Raw genomic sequence first — 15268 nt, forward strand, 5'->3', positions numbered from 1 at the left:
ATACGTGGGCACGGCATTTAAAAACAGTTTGCGTGTGCAGCAACGGCAGAGGTAAGTCGCATGGTGCAAAAGAAGGATGGATTTCATGGCCACTGCATTTTTTTAAATTCTGCATGCACCTTTTTTCAGCTGAAAACGCAGGCATAGCAGCTCAAGCCCATTCACATCAATGGGCTGCTATGCCTGTGCAAATGTGGGCCCCCAACCCGCATACATGTGAACCGCCAACCCGCATACATGTGAACCACCAACCCGCATACATGTGAACCAGGCCTAAAGCAATAGTAAAGTCATTAATAGATAAAAACACCGGTCCTCCTGCAGGTTTAACCACTTCTGGATTGCAAGGATTTGCCCCTTTAAAGACCAGGCCATCTGATCAGAGCGCCAGGACCAGTCACCACCAGGTAGGCCAGACACTGCTTGATGGCTATATAATAATGTAATGTGGGCTGCTATGCGTGTGTGTGTATATATATATATATATATATATATATATATATTAGAGCTGCACGATTCTGGCCAAAATGAGAATCACGATTTTTTAGCTTGGAATAAAGATCACGATTCTCTCACAATTCTCTGTGTAACAAAAAAAAAAATTGGGATAACTTACTGTTACGTTTTTTTTTTTTTTATTCATTAAAGTCTATTAATTGCGTTTGAAAGACTGCTGCGCAAATACAGTGTGACATAAAATATTACAACAATCGCCATTTTTTTCTGTAGGGTCTCTGCTAAAAAAATATATAAAATGTTTGGGGGTTCTAAGTACTTTTCTAGCAAAAAAAAACTGATTTTAACTTGCAAACAAGTGTCAGAAAAAGGTCCAGTCTTTAAGAGGTTAAACTTCCTTTCTCCCTGGCAGAGGGAAGGAAAAGATACAATGTAATCATTTTTGTTTATAGTTAGGCGTTAGCTGTGTGAGTGAATGAGTCATCCAGCTCACTGAAATGTATCAATTCACAAATCAGACCCAGGAGCAGAGAAACTCGGTATTTTAAAAATGCCACAATAACAATACCGTGGCTATGCAATACCGCGATATATCGAATTACCGAAAACCGGCATATGTCTAGTCATGACCGTGGCATAGTCCGATTGGATCCGAACCGGACTGCCCTGGAGCTGCTCGGTCCAGTAAATCAGACAAAGTCTGATCGCTCTCAGTTCCAACACCTTTATCGGTAACCTGGAATTTATCATAAGAAATGACTTCCCCTGGCTGAGCATCGGAGACCGAAGCCACCAGACCAGAGCCTCCCTGGTCTGCTCGCTCAATCGGATCCGATTGTCCAGGGAATCGGGATTCCGATTTCATATGAGAAGAATCTCCTTTTTGGAGAATTTGGGTATGAGACTGCGCAAACGGTACTGCCTCTAAGGAGGCGACCATCAATCCCAGCCAGTTGACGGACAGCAACATCCGAATCATTGACTGAATCTTCTGGAGTTTCTCCGCCTGGAGAAACACTCTTGCCAAGGATGTATCCAAAATTAGGCCCAGATAGTTCAGTCTCCTGGTGGGAACCAGGTATGATCTTTGGGAAAAGCAAAGAAAACGCTGATGTCCTGCAAAGATGGGGATATAAAGATAGGCATCCTAAAATGTCTATGGACGCCAGGAAATCCCCCTGATGCAGGGAGGCCACCACTGTATGGATGGACTCCATCTCTTCCAAGACCAGAATTGGACGCACCTAGCCCTTTTTCCTGGGCTAGTCCCCCAGCGCAGTAGCGCCCCTCAGTCTACCTGCTTGGACCCCTCAGAAAGAGAGAGAGAGAGACCCCAAGGCTCACCTGATGCACAGAAGTTTCTTATCAACCTGCTTCCAGCACTGTCTGTTACAGACAGGAAGTCTTTGGCTTGCTTTCCCTGGGCCAAGGAGGCAGCTCCGCCCCTTTACACGCCTTCCGGCGCCTCCCAATTAATCCACGAGGTGTTTGGTCACCTCAAACATGGCCGCCCCCATGCTGGAGACACGAGGCTACGCCAATATGGCGGCCTCGTGCGATCTGCAGGAAAATGGCGGCGGCCTGTGTAGGATAGCGGCGGCTTGCAAGCTAGCAGCGGCCTGTGGGATGTGTGCATTCGGCCTGTGCGGCCAGCGGGAGGTGTCCTCGGCCTGCGGGAGGCTGTGCGGCCTGTGGAAGTGACCGGCTTTCTGGAGGGATGGCGATCTGTGGCTGCAGTAACTCAGGCATAGGCATCGGCCTGTGTACACACTATGACAGGTAGGATACCTCTATACCTCAATAGTAATGCCTTTTAGTAGTCTGCCACTGACTTCAGTCACCCTTACAGTCATATAGTGACTTTAGATAGTCAGCTCCCAAACCAAGCCTCCTGGTTTCTATTCACAAAAATCACACTCAAATTGGGGGATCTGTGACCTGTTATAGGATAGAGGGGAGACCCAGAAAACCGAGTGTCCGACCATCCCAGAGAGGGGCCCGCGTCCACCAACAACCCGACAGGGGGAGAGGGGAAACATTCTACTCACCATACCGGAACCAGGCAGGCGCCAACTCCTGACAGAACCCCTCTCCACCGGGGTGGGGGGGCTGTCGACCAATACGGACGCCGTGACTCTGTTGGTCATTGGCGTCCAGGCGAGACGTTTAACTCGCAGGGTCAGTCCCCGTCCAGTGGGACTATGTCGCGGCCGACCCAGCGCGGAGCTATGGCCTGCACGCGCTCGTAGGCTGAACTGGGGTGACCACTGGATCTCAACATCCAGCCCGTCGCCCAGTTTCAGCGTACTTGCTTGAAGATCTCACAGGAACACTGGAGAAAAAAAGCTGTCTAAAAAAGTATTTCTAAAAAAAAAAATCTTGCCAGGACCGAAGATCCTAGCAAGGAATCTAGGTCCTTACTCCTAACTAGACAGAAAAAAACTGATTTGCTGTAGCAGGAAGTGAGAGGATATACCCTCTGGGACTGCCCTAGGGTGTGGCCAGAACGTTTTCTTTCCTGTCTAGTCCTACTCCTGTAGAGGGCAGTATAACCCGAGTTGTTATTAATCAACGAGGACTACGTCTGTCAATGAGCGACAGAGAAAGTTACCCCTTCACTGCCAGTGTATTTTTACAGTAACAGTGCATATGTATAGCACTGATTACTGTAGAAATGTCACTGGTAACCCCAAAAGTGTCAAAAATGTCAGTCAAGGGTCCGATCTGTCCGCCGCAATGTCGCAGTACCGCAAAAAAAAAGAAAAATCGCAGATCGCCGCCATTACGCGTTAAAAAAAAAAACAACAAAAATGACAAAAATCTTTCCCTTTGTTAGTAAACGCGATAACTTTTGCGCAAACCAATCAAAATACGCTTTTTGCGATTTTTTTTTACCAAACATATGTAGCATAAAACAAATTGGCCGAAAATGTTAAAAAATTTTGATTTTTACTTTTTTTTTTGGGGAATTTCATATTAAAAAATGTGAAAAATATTGTTATTTTTGCAAAATTGACGCTCTTTTTTTGTTTATAGCGCGTGATCAAAAAAATCGCACAGGTGATCAAATACCACCAAAAGAAAGCTCTGTTTGTGGGAAAAAAAGGACGTCAAATTTGTTTAGGTACAGCGTCGCACGACCGCGCAATTGTCCGTTAAAGTCACGCAGTGCAGAATCGCGAAATACCCCCTGGTCAGGAAGGGGGTAAAATCTTCCGGGGCTTAAGTGGTTAAGCAAGTCAGGCATATTGAAGTAACCCATATAAGACAAGTTCTAATCTTTCCCAATTATATCATAAATGGTGAAATCAGACAGTTTACAATGACTGACTACACTTTTCTATCATTATATAGAGTATATCACCCCTATCTATTATATTAAAGATTTATTCTGGCCTTACTCAGTTCCTGTACTGAAAAGGGCTTACTCCGATAAAACCCTGTGAGCTTCACACAGTGTGCATTAGAAGTTGCAGCAAGTCAGATAGAGCTTACCTCATTTCCTGGCTGGAAGACATCCTGCATCATCCAGCTAGCACTTTCCTACTCCGCCTGCCCCTTTCAATCATTGGATTTCTGTTCAATCATTCAATTATGGAGGCTCAGCATCACATGTGAGGTTACTGAGGGCAAACTGCAGGCAATTCCTCCCAAGAGCAAGCTTGCATCAGGATCGAGGGCTCCTGAGAGAGGACTACTAAAGCAAAGAAGATAAGTACAGCACACTGCCAACCCTTTTCACTAGCCATGATCTGCCTGCATTGTATATTGAAGCATGGAGACCCAGTGATGACATCACTGATCTTAAAGTGATTGTAAAGGCAGAAGGTTTTTTTATCATAATGCATTCTATGTATGAAGATAAAAAACCTTCTGTGTGCAGCGGCCCCCCTAATACTTACCTGAGACCCATCTCTATCCAGCTATGTTGCAGGATAGACTCGGCCGCCCGGGACTCTCTTCTGATTGGCTAAGACACAGCAGTGGCGCCATTGGCTCCTGCTACTGTCAATTTAAAGTCAGCCAATGAGGAGAAGGGGGGGGGGGCGAACCGAGGCTCTGTGTCTGAATGGACACACGGAGCTGCGGCTCAGCTTGGGTGCCCCCAAAGCAAGCTGCTTACTGTGGGGGCACTCGACAGGAGGGAGTGGCCAAGAGCACAGAAGAGGGACCTGAGAAGAGGAGGATCTGGGCTGCTCTGTGCAAAACAGAGCAGCCCAGGAGGTAAGTATAACATGTTTGTTATTTTTAAATTAAAAAAAAGTGAGACTTTACTTTAAATAAGCTGTGTAATAAAAAACAGATTGGTTCTATTTAAATAGTCACATTAGCCTGTTGATGAGGGGATAGGGAGGAGGAGTCAAGGGATTCAACATAAAAGCAGAAATAACTTTAGCTTTTAAGTGAATGTAACCTTAAAAAAAAAAAAAAAAATGATCCTGATCCTTTACAGCATGATACACAGCATAGTGCTTGTTCTGTGTCATTTGTCCCTCTCTAAGCTATAAAAACCTGGTTGATTCTGCCACTTCCTGTGTCCCCCTGTCTGTGCTGACCATGTTAATCATGGCTGCTGAGCCCCGATTATCGTGGTCAGTTTGTGTGCCTCCGTCATCTACAGCTTTCCTCTCTCCCCCTCCCTCCCTGTTAGCTCAGAGTCTGTGTGTGAGCTGTCTCCTCCCTGCTGCTATAGCGGTTGAAATTACTTGTGATCAATGGTGTAATCCCCTCCCTTACATTATAATCAAACATGCAGCATATGTGCTTTTTAAAAAGGATTCACCTAAATACCTTCTTTACAGTGCTACAGGGCATGCACGTGACCTCCCGCTGCTTTCCTCCTCTCCTCCTGGCTGACGTTGGCATGGAAAAACACAGCCACTCCCACTGTAGTGCTCGGGCCGAGGAGGGAAAGCACTGGCAGGTCATGTGAGCACCTCGCGGCGCTGTAAATAGGGTATTTGGATGAATCTTTTTTTAAAAACACACAGGCTACACACATTTATTTACAATGTAAGAGAAGGGATTACACGATTTAACTTATATGCTTAACAATCCCTTGAAGAAGCTTTTTTTCCTTGCAAAAAAATGCAAATGCTGCTTGTTAATATACCGTTTTGTTTGTTTGCACTGTGTAATTATTATATGGAGATTAATAAAACCTGAATTAGGTCCCAAATACATTTGTGGTCCAGCATGTAGTATTTGAATCAATGCCCAATTTTCTGTATCTTCGTTTGAATAGCATCTGTCCTTGTTTGCCGATTCTTGTGTTTGTCAGCACCTGGCAGATTTGTCATCTCTCACAGATATTTTGAGAACTTGGACTGACACTGGAGAGAATGGGATCAGGCAAATGGAAAGTATTTCTACTACAGCAGTTAAAATATGGTGAACATCCTTTGCAGATGAGGGCTTGCGTGTTATCGTGATATGTATGTTCCACTTATTCTCTTCTAAAGACGGTTAAAAATAGGTTTACAAAAAAAAAAAAGCTTGAAGGATACAATACTGATAGAATGAATAATTGATAGCAACATGGGTATATGGAAAGAATAAAAATGTAAACATCTCAACAACTGTATAAAGACAAATGTGTATTGCTATTTAAAGTTAGGATAATAAACCATACTTCTTGGTCTTCTATTTATACTTCCTCAGACTACGAAAATGCCACATGACACTTGCCTGTTATGGTCCGCAAACAATGCATTTTATTATTCAGCTGAGCTTTTTCCCAATACAGTCAGATTTAATATTTTATTGTTTGGTAAAATGCAACTAGCATTTTTTTATTTTTAGACATAGTGGAGAAACGCTACTTGTATCTTCGTGGGGTAATTTCCCTTTAATTCCTGTTCTGGTGACAACAATTTTACTATGACAGGAAGCCAAAGAACGCCTCTAAAGAGGACACCGCCAGCAATAAAAGGAACGGAGATTTTAGACTTTCCTCTCCCACCTAGAAAAGTGTTTGCTACATTGTCACCAGTGCAGGCAATGAGGGCAAATCTTGAGTTGTAGAAACAGGAGGGATAAATCCAGGAGTGTTAATTTCAGCAATGAAAATATTTCCATTGTAGTTTTCATCAGCTGCAGGTTTTCAGTGAAGAAAACTAAATGAAAATAAAATTAGAATTAATTCAATTAACGATAACTTTGACAAAAGTTATTTCCAGTTTTCACCAATGGTAATTTCGTTGACAAAAATATCAACAAAATTAACACTGCTGCCCTGTGCATTCCCTCACTTCCATTTACTTTCCCATCCCTACTTGCAGGTCACCTCCCCATCCCCATTGTATAATGCACCCTGCCCTGTGCACTTCCATTTACTTCCCTGTCCCTGCTTGCAGGTCACCTCTCCATCCCCAATGTATAATGCACCCTGCCCTGTGCACTCCCTCGCTCCCATTTACTTCCCTGTCCTTACTTGCAGGTCACCTCTCCATGCCCACTGTATAATGCACTCTGCCCTGTTCACTCTTCACTCCCATTTAGTTCCCTGTCCCCACCTACAGGTCACCTCCCCATTACCAAAAAGTATACAGCACACTCACATGTACTTTTTCTAAATCTACTCCCTCCCCCAAATATTACACAATTCTGCTCTGCTGAGTCAGGGCTATCCTCTTTAATTTCCCTTTCCTATGTAGTTCCACACATTACACTTATTCACACATTGGTGCCCTCTGTTGGCCTTTTCTAAATCGGCAACATCTTCATCTCCAGCCTATAATAACACATTAACCACTTGGCGCCCGCACTATAGCCTGAAAGACGGCTACAGCGCGGGGTTAAAATGCCAGGAGGGCGTCAATTGACATCCTCCCGTTCTTGTGCAGGTGGCACGCTCATGGTAAAGGGCCAATCCTAGCGGCCCTTTACCACGTGATCAGCCAATGACAGCTGATCATGGAAGTAAACAGAACCTGGGTATCTGCTTTTTTTTCCCCCTACGCTGGCAGCGTGAGAAAAAAAGACAAAAGCTGTTAACCAGCTTCTGTTACAGGGACATTGGTCCCCTCAGTGCTGCCAATCAGTGCCGCCTACCAGTGCCCATCAGTGCTACCTATTGGTGCCATCACAATGCCGCCTATCAGTGCCACCTCATAAGCGCACATCGGTGAAGGTGGAAAAAAAAACGGATTCCAAAATTTTAAAACAAACTATAAAAAAACAAAGATGAATATAATAAAGAATCGGCACTCAATTCCAAGTGGATAATAAGTAAAATAACATTCAGTGTCTAGGTGAGAAAATGTATGCAAACACAGATATATAAATATGATGAAAGTGCAATGTGACGATAGATCCCAAGCGGGTGCAAAAATAAATAATAATAATGTACAGTGATAAAACTGTAAATGAATGCAAATATTTAATAAAGTACTGCTAGTGCAAAGGTAAAGTGATCAGTGAGCTCTGCACCACAAATTAATCTCTTAAAGGAAAAAAATATTATACTATAAATCGGCGCTATACAATGAATATTTAAAAAGGTCCACTGCTGTATGCACCTGTGAATATATTCTTAACAGCGTGTTGTGATACAACACAATATATTCCAAAGTAGGCAATAAAGTGCAAAAGAGAGTGCAGATCAAGAATAAAAATGTCAGTGCAAACACTAAGTGCAATAATGACTTCTGGAAGAATAAGTGCACACCCAATATAACACATAAATAGTATATAAAGTGGATATATGAATAAATGGCACTACATAAAAAATCATAAATAATTACCCTTGAGAAAGTCACGATTGGTTGTGACGCAACGCGTCGGAAGGAGCCGGGTGACGTTGCTTCCGGTCTACCGCCGTGATCGGAAGCATCGATTTCCACGGCAAGTCTGCGGTGTCTTGCCTGCAATTTATTACTGAACTCTAAGCCTACTTGTTTTTTATAAATAAAATCTGTTAAATACTGCACCATGAGGTTGTCCCAATATATATCCCTACCATGAGGGGAACATGAATGAAGCCGACCGTGAGCCCCTGTGAAGTACTGTGACAACTAGTCGCTGTGCCAGTCCCCATTTGGAAGCAAGTGATTGATTAGGCCCCACCAGCCCCCACAGAGAGGAGTATCCCAAAATTACAAACAACACTCTTTTGAGTGTTGCTGGAGGTGAGCGGCCACTTCACGTATTTTTGGATTTAGCCACCTTGGGACACACTTTTATAGTGACACATCTTGCTGAGACGGAAGAGTCACGAGTCTTATATTTGGAGCACCTTTTGATTCATTTTACTATGCACATGGACACTTTGTTTCATCTCTAGTGCAATATTTTGTACCATTTCCATTTTTGCACTGAGCACTTGGATATATTTATGACTTTTTATGTAGTGCCATTTATTCATATATCCACTTTATATACCATTTATATGTTATATTGGGAGTGCACTTATTCTTTGAGAAGTGATTATTGCACTTAGTGTTTGCACTGACATTTTTATTCTTGATCTGCACTCTCTTTTGCACTTTATTGCCTACTTTGGAATATATTGTGTTGTTGTATCACAACACGCTGTTAAGAATATATTCACAGGTGCATACAGCAGTGGACCTTTTTGCTCACTCATTGTATAGCGCCGATTTATAGTATATATATATATATATATATATAGTATAATATATTTTCCTTTAAGAGATTCATTTGTGGTACATAGCTCACTGATCACTTTACCTTTGCACTAGCAGCACTTTATTGAATATTTGCATTAATTTACAATTTTATCACTGTACATTATTATTTATTATTGCACCCGCTTGGGATCTATCACCACATTGCACTTTCATCATATTTATATATGTTTGCATACATTTTTTCACCTATACACTGAATGTTATTTTACTTATTATCCACTTGGAATTGAATGCCGATTCTTTATCTTTGTTTTGTATGTGGTGACACTACTTATATTGGCAGCTTCAAATGTGACGGAACAGGACACCCCTATTGGGTATCTCTGCCAAGAAGCTGCTTCCTAAGCAATCTGGAACACGGGATCTGTGAATCTGGCTATAGTCACCCCAAGAACTCGACAGTACACGTTTTGGAGTGAAAACCAGAATAACCTGTTTATTAAACCAACTTACAGACTTTTATACCCTTGAGAAGTATTTTAGTGGCCAGTCAAATATTTACCCAAAACATCACACAATGGTTAGCTAACGAGGTAGGGATGACCAGGATATCATTAACATGCCAATTAACTGAGCACTTAAATCAGCCTAGGCGGAATGCACGGAATGCTAGCAGGCAAACAAAAGATTACACAATTAACCACCTGAACAATCAGGGATCTCATTCTAGGTTAAGGGCCGTACACACGTAGTAATTGTCGGCCGTAAATATTCGGCCGCCGAACGATCGGCCGATTGTCGGCTTGTTAGTATGATGCTTCCGACAACCGACTGCGACTTTTCGGCCGAACAGAATCGGGTGTTCAGGCTATAAAATTTTTGTTGGCCGTCACCAGAACAGCCGATTGTTCGCCAGTCAGTACAGAATTCGGCCGACTAACAGCAGATGAGCAAGACTAGGCATGCTCAGAGAAGAAAAAACACACGGAAAGTTAACCATCACATGACATCACTTCTGCAGTCGGCTGTTGTTGGCCGACAAAATTCGTGTGCAGTCTTTAGCACTTTTCAACCGACAGGACAGCACCGGACAAAAGACGGCCGATCGTTCGGTACGTGTGTACGGGGCTTAAGACACACCGGAATCAAGCTCCCAAAGAACAATAGACATTGTTAAAGTGTAAACACATCCCCACAGTAGATAATAGGTTGTTGTGTGAAAGACAGGTGGCTTGAGTTGATGAGATGACCAATAAGGATTGCTCCACACAGACAGTGGCCAGGAGTCTACCCTGCAGTCCTCTCCCAAAAGCCTCCTAAGTATGTGACACATTCCCTACCACAATTGTGTGGATGTGTTTTTTTGTCCTCTATTTTCTCTGTATTTTACTCATACTTCACTTTTATATTTCCTATACTCCACTGGTAGTGCATTAGGCCCCCTTTCTTTCTTTTTAGAGCTATAAAAAAAATATTTACTTTTTTTTTTCTAAATTTTCTGTCTTTTTTTTGTTTGTTGAGCAAAAAATAAAAACCCCAGTTGTGATGCGCTGAAAGCTTAAAATTGGCCTGGTAAGGAAAGGGGTCAAAGTGCCCAGTAAGCAAGTAGTTAAAGTGGAAGTTCACCTTTTCACAAAAAATAATAAATGCACATTTTTTGCAGGTAAAAAAAAAATGGGATTATTGATATACCGTAAAAACCATTTCTCTGATGTTCATCGATGGACACAGCTCCTGATATTCATAACCATTGTGTTATACTGCCCCCTATAGGAATAGGACACTAGGCAGAAAATAATTCTGGCTACACCTTTGGGTAGTCCCAGGGGGGTATACTCCCTCTCTCTGCTATAGCCAATTAGTTTTGTAATAAGCAGTGTCAGGAGAATAATAACTCCACAGAGGGGTGGGTGCTATGTTCATCAATGAACATCAGAGAAATGGATTTTACGGTAAGTCAAAAATCCCATTTTCTTTTTGGTTCATTGAAGGACTCAGCTCCTGGTATTCATAACCATTGGGACGTCCCAAAGCAGTGTTAAACATAAGGGGCAGGAACAACCCAAAAAAATTCCCAAGGCTAAACATTAGCCAACCAGGCAACATTAGCTCAACCAAACAACTGGAGCCCACCTGAAAAATACAATACACCCTCAAAGGGGATCAGGTCCTCTTAAACAGCAGCCAAAGGAAGCATCTGCAGATGCCAACACATTCACTTTATAAAACTTTGTAAAAGTGTGCACCGACGACCAGGTGGCTGCCTTGCAAACCTGCGTCACTGAGGCTTAATGACGGAAGGCCCAGGAGGCACTAAGCGCCCTAGTAGAGATTGCCTTGACAGGGAAAGGAGGAACCTGACCTCTGATGGAATAGGCCTGAACCACCGTCTGTCTGATCCATCTGGAAATGGTCACAGAGGAAGCAGACAACCCTTTTCGAGGCACAAATAGAGAGTTTGGCTTCCTGAAAGACTCTGTAGCTGCCAGGCACACCCTAATTGCCCGGACCACATGCAAGGCAACTTCCTTTGGATGTGTAGGCCTGGGGCACAGGGAAGGCAACAAATGTCTTCATTCAAATGAAAATCAGAGACAACCTTTGGAAGGAAAGACGGACAGCGGCAAAGAACTACCTTATCCCTTTGATCCCCAGATAGGGTGAACTACAGGATAACTTTGCCAGTTCAGACACCCTGCACACAGAGGTGACAGCCACCAAAAAGGCCACCTTCTGGGACAGTGTAAGCAGGGGAATCTCCCAAATTTTTTTAAAGGGAGGTTTCTGTAGAGCTGACAGCACCAAATTGAGATCCCAAGGCGGCAACGGAGCCTGCACTGTGTAATGTTCCGGTACCTTTGGTACCCTAAATTACTCTTTTCACAAGTGTATGCGCCCCACCATTCTCTTTTGGAAAGGTGCGCATACACCTTTAAGACTGAAGCTGTCATCACTCAGCGCCGGACTAGATGGCTATTTAAAGCGCCGGTTCTCACTCACATGTGTTCGTTCAAACACCCTTACCTGGATGCTAACTTGGCTTGAAGCTTTCGTGCTTGCAAGCATACTTCGCTGACGGAACCTCGCTGCGCTGATCCCTGCATCCCGCTTCCGGATCATCCGCTCCTCCTGAACCAACCTTCGGCTGTATTGCTATTAGTGCTAAGTACCCCGCAGGGGAACCCTCTATAAACTTATACTAAGCTTACACTATCTAGCTCTGCATAGTAAAGACTATTTATCACATCTGCATATCTAGATTGCTAGCTCTTAAGACTACTGCTACTTATTCCTGCACTGGGTTGATCACTCTTGTATGTCCATCTGCTACTCTGTCATCTGCTACCATACATGATTGCTAAACCTACCTGCATCCATCTGCTACTGTCTTACCTTCAAGTGTCTGTCACCTACCACCTCCACTCAACCTGTCTCTTAAATCTTCATCACTGTGTTACTACATACATAAAGTCACTCTAGGAACCAGCTTGTTGAGTGTGTGTATTTACTAGCTGAATTAAGACCTTCCACACATGATGAGTCATTGAGGTTGGGAATGGTATCTCAGCATCTCTCTTACATGACTACTGAAGTGGAATATTTCTGCAGCTGAAAATCCACACCATACATGAAACGCAGGAGCGTTACACACTGGAGGGACAATATGTGGGACACCCTGAAGAAAGGTACGCACAAGGGAGTATGTGGCCAAAGGTCCTTGGAAAAAGACCACCAAAACCGACACCTGGCCCTTGATGGTATTCAAGGCCAACTTCTGTTCAACCCCCTGTTGAAAGAAGGTTAAGATCTGAGCCACAGAGAAAGAGCGAAGATGAACCCCAAGAATTTTACACCACGCAATGTACATCTTCCACATACGATGGTAGATCTTCCTAGAAGTAAATTTCCTAGCTTTCAACAGTATAGGAGTCACCGATTCAGATAAATCTCTATCCTTCAGCACCTGGCGTTCAACAGCCAAGCCATCAAAGCCAGCGACTGTACAGCAGGATCGAAGATTGATCCTTGGGACAGCAGATCCCCTCTAAGAGGAAATTTCCAAGGAACATTGGTGACCAGCCGCACCAGATTGGCGTACCAAGCCCGACAAGACCAGTCCAGAGCCACGAAGATGATCGACATTCCGAAGGCCTAAATCAGATGATACTGACCCCATAGGGCTACCAGCGTGTCTGTGGTGTCTGCCAGAAGATCCCTTGACCGACCCACGAACCTCTTCACCTTTCTGTTGAGCTGAGATGCCAACAGATCCACCTTGGGGGTACCCCACCGGAGACACAGCTGATGAAACACCTCCCGATAAAGGGACCACTCCCCTTGGTCCAAAGCCTGCCGACTGAGGTAATCCTACTGCCAATTTCTCACCCCGGGTATGTGTACGGCGGAGAGGGCTGGAACAAACCACCTTAGAATGCCGGCTACCTCCAGAGCCGTCAGGACACTTTTGTGCCCCTTGGTGATTGACATAAGCCACGGCTGTGGCATTGTCCAATTGAATACGCACTGGACAACCCTCAAGACGATCCATCCAATGATCCAAACACAGTCTGATCGCTTGGAGTTCCAAGACATTGATCGGTAGTCTGGACTCTTCCAGCGTCCAGATCCCCTAAATAGAATGCTTGCTGAGGACGCCTCTCCAGCCGACAGGCTGGCATCGGTGGTGACCACTGTTCAATACAAGGGGAGGAAGGGTTTTCCCAGCTGAAGCGTGGGAAAATGTAGCCACCATATCAGGGACTTCCTCGTTCCCTGACTAAGCCAGATATGATTGTCCAGAGACTGCGGAGTCTTGTCCCATTTGGTCAGAATCTCCCTTTGCAGGGACCTTGTATGGAACTGTGCAAACAGAACCGCCTCAAAGGTAGACACCATCAGGCCCACCGCTTGCAAGTCCAGAGGGACGACCATCTGTTGGACAGCAGAAAGCAAATCGCAGCCTGCAATTTCTGGAGTTTGTCCTGAGGAAGGAGCACACTGGCTAAGGGCGAGTGCAGAGTCAGGCCCAGATAGTCCAGCTTCGTGGACGGAGCCAGAGCAGACGTTTGAAAATTCTGAATCCAGCCAAACTCCTGCAGAATTCCTATTGTTATCTCCAAGTTTTCCACCAGAACAGAGAGAGACTCCACTCACAGAGGGAAATTGTCCAAGTAGCCCAGTACCGCGATCCCCAATTGGCGTAGCAAAGCTAGCACCGGGGCTAACACTTTTGTGAAGACCCAAGGGGCAGAGGGAGACCAAAGGGTAACGCTACAAACTGATAATGCTCCTCTCCCACAGCAAATCGGAGAAAACGCTGGTGACTGACACATATTGGAATGTGAAGATAGGCATCCTTGATATCGATAGTGGTGAGGAAATCTCCCTGAAGCAGGGATGCCACCACCATTCAAATGGATTACATTCTGAACTTCTGTACCTGCACAAAGCAGCTGAGCACCTGGAGGTGCAGGATTGCTTTCCTGGGGACTGTGAACAGGTTTGAGTAAAAACCCTGAAAACATTCCTAAGTCGGAACAGTGACAATCACCCCTTGAAGGAACAGGTCTTGTACCGCCCCAAACAGGCCCTGTAAGCGTTCTGGGGACAGGCGCAAGTTTGGAAGGAAAAAACGTTGCCGGGGGACAAGAGCGAAACTCGATCTTGTAGCCGGTCTGTGACCCACTTGCCTTACACCAGGGAAGTCTACGGATCCAGAAACCAGTGAAGACGTCCCCCCTTCCCGATACGGGTGGGGGCGCACCTTCATGTTGAAGGAGCCTTATCCTTCTGAAGAGGCCCTGAAGGGCTCTGTGCCCTTGTCAGTCGATTCGGAGGAACGAAAAAACTTAGTAGCCTGCGGGAGAAAAGTACTCTTCCCCCCTGTGAGACCTTTAATGATGTCATCAAGGGTAGATCTAAACAGGCGATCTCCTTGGAAAAGATCAGTTATGGCCTGTTTTGAAGTCTGATCCGCAGATCAGCACTTGAGCTAAAGGAAACCCCGAAGGACCATTGCCAAAACAGAGAGGTGAGCCATCAGGGGAGCCACATCCAAAGATAAACTGCAGCCTGCGGGCCAGCTGGTCCGCCAGCTCGGTAAAGGCAGGGGTGAGCTGTTCCCCCTCCAGGTCACAGCGTAAGAGCTTAGTCCACTCGGTCAGAGTTTGCAACACTAGGGCAATGGTGAATACCAGCCTCATTGCCGAACCAGCAAGAGT

Source organism: Pelophylax lessonae (assembly GCF_965119305.1).
Source record: "Pelophylax lessonae genome assembly, chromosome: 1".
NCBI classification, from domain to species: domain Eukaryota; kingdom Metazoa; phylum Chordata; class Amphibia; order Anura; family Ranidae; genus Pelophylax; species Pelophylax lessonae.